Here is a 6342-nt window from a genome sequence, read left to right as displayed (position 1 = left end):
AGAAATTGTTTTTATTTTGAAATAAACGACTCATTTTATCATTTTAGAGTAAATATTTAATAACGTATACGAACTTATTTATAGATTGATAAATAGATAGATAAAATAAAAACATATACATAAAAAATTGTACAAAATTGTTTATCTTTATCTAGCTTGATTTAACGAGAACTCCTAAGTCTGTAAAGGTTAAGCTGGATGAGTCGGATTAATGAAGTTAAGTGAAAAAAGATAACGGGATAAAGAGAAATGCGGTGGTTAAAGGTGGGCCCACTCTATTATAATTGTTCTTAAATCAGAACCAGACACTGTTTCAATGCGATAATCGTAGGAATACCACATGGCTGACTTTTTCACACGAGCATAAAATTCGACTAAACTTTCATATTCAAATGATAATTGCAACATGTAATCCAGCGCCACTGGTTAATAATGTAAGTTTTAGAAAATTTATTGATACCTTAGATTCTAAGTTTTCAATGCCTGCTTCTGCCAAAGCCATTAGCCTACTTAATGAATAATTTACTGTTTTAACAAGAAAACTTCAAGACCTCATATCTTAAGCCGACGCTTCACAATATACCTTGATGGCTGGTCTATAAAAGGTCTCAATACGTCTTTTTTAGGAATTTCGGCTTGTTTTTTTACTGAAAATCCAAAAAACCAACACAAGCTGTGCTTAATTTGTATTTTGTGGAACATTCACATACGGGTGGACAAATTAACTGATTGAAAAATGCCAAAAGTTTTGGAATATTTCCGGAGAAAAATATTGCTGGTTTTTTAGGGGAATGGAGCAAATATGATCAAAGGCACAAAGTTGTCGAGAATGAAAATCAAAATGAGGTTAGAGAAGAGCAGATAACAAACCTGGAAGACCATGAGAACAAGACAAATAGCGAATAGTAGGAACAAGTTGGCTTGATAGTTGAAAACGTAGCATTGAGAAGATTGGAATGCCTTGCACATGTTATACAGTTAGTTATAAAAATTGCATTTAATGGTAAATAATATTACTTACTTTTGAGTGGATCAATGGGAAAATTTTGCAAATCTTCTGTGGCATCGGAAAAAGTTGTTAATAAATGTGGTAAGAATGTAATTAGCGACTGTTCTACAAGATATAACAGTAGCTAATTTACGGTTCGGAGATTTCTGGAAATAAAGACATCTATCTACGAAGTGCCTGGTGACCTTAACACTTGTTCACTTGCCAGTTTGCAAATGGTTAATGCTTCCAAATTTTTTCATCGTTTTAGAACCTTTTGTTAATAAAACTAAAAATTTTTAGACCGATGCGTTTTCTCTATCCAGTGTTATACCTTCGATAATTAATTTAAAATGCCACCTATAGCAATTTGGAGATCCTAAAGATGAAGTAGTTAAAATGCGTGCAGATCTACGCCGTTTGTTTGCAGTTCTTTTGCAGCCAAACGAATCTAATTTTAATAGACTGCCAAGTTTCGCGTATCTCCTTTACCTTGCCTGTGCAATAGTTTTTTTAGATACTGAGCATACATAAATCAGAGAGTGTGCAAAGACATATATTTTGTCAGAGGTCAAAAAAATGGTGCAACACGATTACCCTTTATCAATTGCATTTGCTGTTTCTGTTGAGATTGCTTCAGCAAAGAACTAGATAAAATTGAGCTTGTTTTAAGTAATGAATCACAAAATAAATTCAACAAATATTTTATTGAAATAAGGAATAGCATTATGTGCCAAAATGCTTTAAATTTCTCAAAAATGAGCCGTGCCGTTTACCCAAATATTGCAACATTAACTGAAGACCTTATATTTTTCAATTTGTGTTTTTGCTCACGAATGGGCGGAGCAATCAAATGTCAGCTGTATTAAAAGTGCGAGTTTTATTAAAACTAAATTCTTATTTAGTCTAGATAAAAATCATATGATCACTGAGCTCTTTTTTTTGCAAAATATATGCGTAATTATAAAGAAATTTCAATAACTATTGATTAGTTTTTATTGTTACCGATTTTGAGGAGCTCTTTTTTTCTTTTTCTTATACATAATAACTGAAGTTTTTTTAAATTTTGGAGCCCTAATGACAGGTTTTTGTTGTGTTTTTTATTTTGAAAGTGGGAGAGGCGGAGGGGATGGAGGTTTTGAACCACCCACCACGGCACTGGAAGTTACATTTAATTAAGTTTTATCATTTTTGTGTATCCTTATAGCACTAATTCTTCATACTTGTTTTAATTATTTATGCCTATATTATTTATAAACTATATTACATTAAAATTTGAGGAGATAAAAAACTTATACTACAAATAAAAAATAAACTAAATAAAAACTATAACTAAAGTTATTTACTGAACTGAATAAATACTTTTACTGAAAACTCTAACTGAAAACTGAACAAAAATTAAAACGAGAATTACTTTTCAAACAAAATTATCTCTGCCAAATGATTTTCGTAAGGTAAGGCTCTCAAGTGGGTGTCTTTTTATGTGGTGAAAAACTTATTATAGATTTGTGGGTGCCAAAGAAAATATTAAGATGACATCTTGGGGTTAGATTCAAAACAGTCATCTTTGGGTGGGTTCATAGAGTTACGGCGGTTAGGGTGGCACCAAACCCCGATTTAATATCTATTAAATATTGCTTGCCACCAGGTGCAGATCCATTTAAAAATTATCAATGAATTTAAATCGATTTTTATAGCCAATTTCCTAAATATTTCTTATATGCCGAATATGCCGAATCATGCATTTTTTTGATTTCTAACTAGGTCAAATTAGCTTGTTGCAAAGCTGCACTGGTTATAAATTTGAGTTACTTATAAAGGAAAGTCGTATATTTTTTGGGGCGCCCATAAAATGTCAGATTTAGTTAATGAGCGAAAACGTAATCTACATAAGTGACTTAAAAGTCACTTTTGTACATTTTGGCTCATGCTCTTAGTCTGACATTTTAATTGTGCCCTAAAAAATAAACAACTTTTATTTATTAGCAACTCAAAAAAATGCATCATTCGGCTATCTGAATAGCGAGATAAAGTTATCCGGTTCATTAAGTAAGAGTGTGTTTTTTTAATTCTTCAAACCAATAAAATTGGCTATTTTTTAAAATTTTTTATTGCATATAGTATCGCTCCGAGTAGGTATTTTTGTGTCTAAATTACCTTTTAAAACAAGAATTTCTTCCTTGAGTATGCTCGTTATGATGGTCGAGTAACGTGAAGAAATAAAATGTAAAGAACAAGTTGTATATTGAAAATCGCTGTTTCTATCATCTGATAGACGTGTATATATTAAATGTGTAATAAAAAAGAAAACAAAATTTTTTTTTCACAGTCAAGCTAGCGTTTTTTTAATTGCAACAAATGCTTTTTTATTAAAAGTTTTAACACAATAAAACGTTAATTTTGCATCTTTCACGTTTGTTATTTTACTTATATATATAATAAAACGTTCGTTTTAATTTAATTATAACGCTAGTTCTTTAGAAATTATATAAAATGTTTGTTTGCGTTTTTATTTTGATTATTTTGCTTAAGAACAAAATAAAACATTTTTTTGCCATTTTTATTAAAATTATTACATTTAGGATTAAAATAAAACGTTTGTTTCGACGTTTAATTTTAATTGATACAGCAAAAAAGTTAAAAATCGCGCACCTTAGCATAAAAGTGTTAACAGTAAATTACAAAAGGAGAAGCATTTAGATTTTCGTCAATAAATATTTGGTTGAACTTCGACGTTTGCAGAAAAAAAAAAAAAAAATTGTGGAGCCCTGGCCAACAAACATACATAAATAATAATAAAGTTAGCTTATAATTGGCTTAAAAATAAAGATTTAGAGTTAAAGTTTTCTTTTTTTAATCCAATGAGAAAGATTATCTTTTCTCATTGTAACAACTTGTTCTATGCATAACAATATTGTTCCATGCATAAGTTCAAAACAATATTGTTCTATGAACAAATTCAGAATTTAACTGCCAAATTTGATTGTTTTAAAATATTTCGCAAAAATTTTGTTGCTAAAAGAAGATCTAAGTTAATAAGAATGTTTGTTACAAGTTTCAGGAAACAATTATCATTAGATTTTAGAAGTCTGTAATGTTAATAACCCCATACATAGACACATTTTAAGTGTAATGCCATTACGCATTTAGATTCTGCGCAGGTCCGGAAAAAAATAAAACTAACAACTTTTGTTGTTTATTATATGTAGCCAAATTTACGGAAATGTTGTTGTTTTCAAACAATTAATTATTTATATATATATTAGGAATGATTATTTTAAAGTATATGTGAATAAAAAATAGAACTTAAGCAGTATTGATAAAAGTGTTTACTAGTGCATTTAAAGCCATAAAACGCTTGAAATTATTATTGGTTAAAAATATGCTATTATAATAAAATTTTTAATAAAAGCTCTATTAAAGATATTATAAGAACGGTAGACTGGTTGAAAGATAAAAAAAGGAACGATTTAAAAATGTGTTGGCTAAGACATATGTTGGCTAAGATAGTGTTCTTTTGCGTGCCCCTAACTCTAAATTAACCTCTACGTATCATTCAATATTTTTTTTTACCTAATTTAACTAATTGCGAAAATTCAATTTTATTAAACTCTCACAATTTTGTTTTATTTATTTCTTTTAAGAGCATTTTTTTAAAAAAGCTTTTTGATAAAAGACTTCTATGTTATAATTTCATGAGTTTATGTTGTGTGTACTATTTATTAAATTCTTTTTTTTGTTAGTTTTACTTGCCATTATTTTGGTTAAAACATAAAAAATTCAAAAGTTAAAAAATGGCTTTAATTAGTATAATTCATAACTTAAAACTTCTTTTGTTAAAACTTAGCTAACAGTCAAAAAAAACTTAAATCAGTATGCAAATTAGGAACAATATGCTGCTAACAACAAAAGAAGTTTTAAATGTCTCCAATACTCCAATATTTTAATACTCTGCTTTAATGAGGGTGTTATGCTAATATTTGACAGGCGATATTACCATAGTAAAGATAATACTAAAAATAGGCACAACTAATCAGATAAGATATAAAGATAAGTTTATAGTTTATTATATTTTAGAAAACATCAAGTTAAAATATTATTATTGATTTATTTACCAATAGTGCGAAATTTTGAATTTTGCAAAAAATGACTTCTAAATTACCATTGTACAATGGGCCAGGTGGTGGAGAAAACATCAATAAAAAGTAGTGCATATTCAATTATATTCTAAACAATATAAAATTCTAACATTTTATTGCACCATTTCAAAAATTAATTCGAGTATAATAGTATCTTTTAAAAACAAAAGTATCTGAAAGAATAATTTCTTTTGGAAAAAGCTTTAAACTTTTTTATACATTGCTATAGTAAACACTAACTTGTAAAGTACTATGTTTATAGGAAATCTCTTAATATATTTAAACGATTTAAAAGCATTGCGAAAAAAAATATCAAGTTAAGATCAGCATATATAATACATGAGTATATTGACTTTTAAATAACGAGGTAAATATTAAATATTTTTTAATTTTATATTGTCCAAAAAGTGTCACACAATATAAGAAACCTACGAAAACTTATATTAAGTGCTTGAACTTGTAAATGCAACAAACTTATACAACAAAACGAACTTATACAACAAAATAAACTCAAATCTAATAATATATCATTATTTTCATCAATATTAACTCAATTAGAGGATTTTGAATGCAAAAACTTTATAAAAATATATGGTAAATATCGCATTGTTGCTAACAAGGATAATACATATTTTGAGAGAAGTAATGAAAGGCGGCTAGATCAAGACTTTTACTATGCTTACAATAAATAAAATGTTACAAAATCATGAAGACCATGTTGCTTTATTGAAAAAGCTTGGGACAAAACAAAACAAAACAAAACTTAACGATGTTATTAACAGTTTATTCTAAATTACTTTATGCAATAAATGTAAAACTGAGACATAGGTTTAAGTATGAAGTTGCCTAAAAAAATCCCAAAATCTCAGAAAAAAAACTAATGAAGCTGCAAACAAGTATTAACTTGATGATACTTTAGCATTAATTAATAATGGTGTTGTATTTAAATTAAAAACAAATGGTGCTGAAGAAAAGGATATATTTACTTTTAAAATAATGATAAGGAACTTAAAAGCTAACTTGTCTTAAGAACATTCATGTAAATGACTGTTAAGAACATAAGCTCTGTGCTATACAAGATTCTGTGTTAACCACAATGCTTAAGGAGCTTACTAAACTGAAATTTAGATGCAAGGCTGGACTTGATGGTGCTACAGTACAAAAAATTTTAAAACAGGTAATTTAAAATGAAATAAGTGAATAAAGTCTATTGAA

General features: G+C 28.1%; 1 protein-coding gene across 1 annotated transcript in view; it reads left to right on the top strand.

Annotated features, from left to right (window-relative positions):
* The first annotated feature begins 5332 nt into the window (after positions 1 to 5332).
* LOC136082387 (fibroblast growth factor receptor 2-like) overlaps positions 5333 to 6342 on the top strand; it is a 261248-nt gene continuing 260238 nt past the window's right edge. Inside the window, exon 1 of the mRNA XM_065801557.1 lies at positions 5333 to 5494. The gene's annotated coding sequence lies outside the window, so the exon portion shown is untranslated. The remainder of the gene's footprint in view (positions 5495 to 6342) is intronic.

The sequence above is a fragment of the Hydra vulgaris genome, chromosome 07, assembly GCF_038396675.1.
Source record: "Hydra vulgaris chromosome 07, alternate assembly HydraT2T_AEP".
Lineage (NCBI taxonomy): Eukaryota > Metazoa > Cnidaria > Hydrozoa > Anthoathecata > Hydridae > Hydra > Hydra vulgaris.
This window is presented reverse-complemented; position numbering and strand designations above follow the sequence as displayed.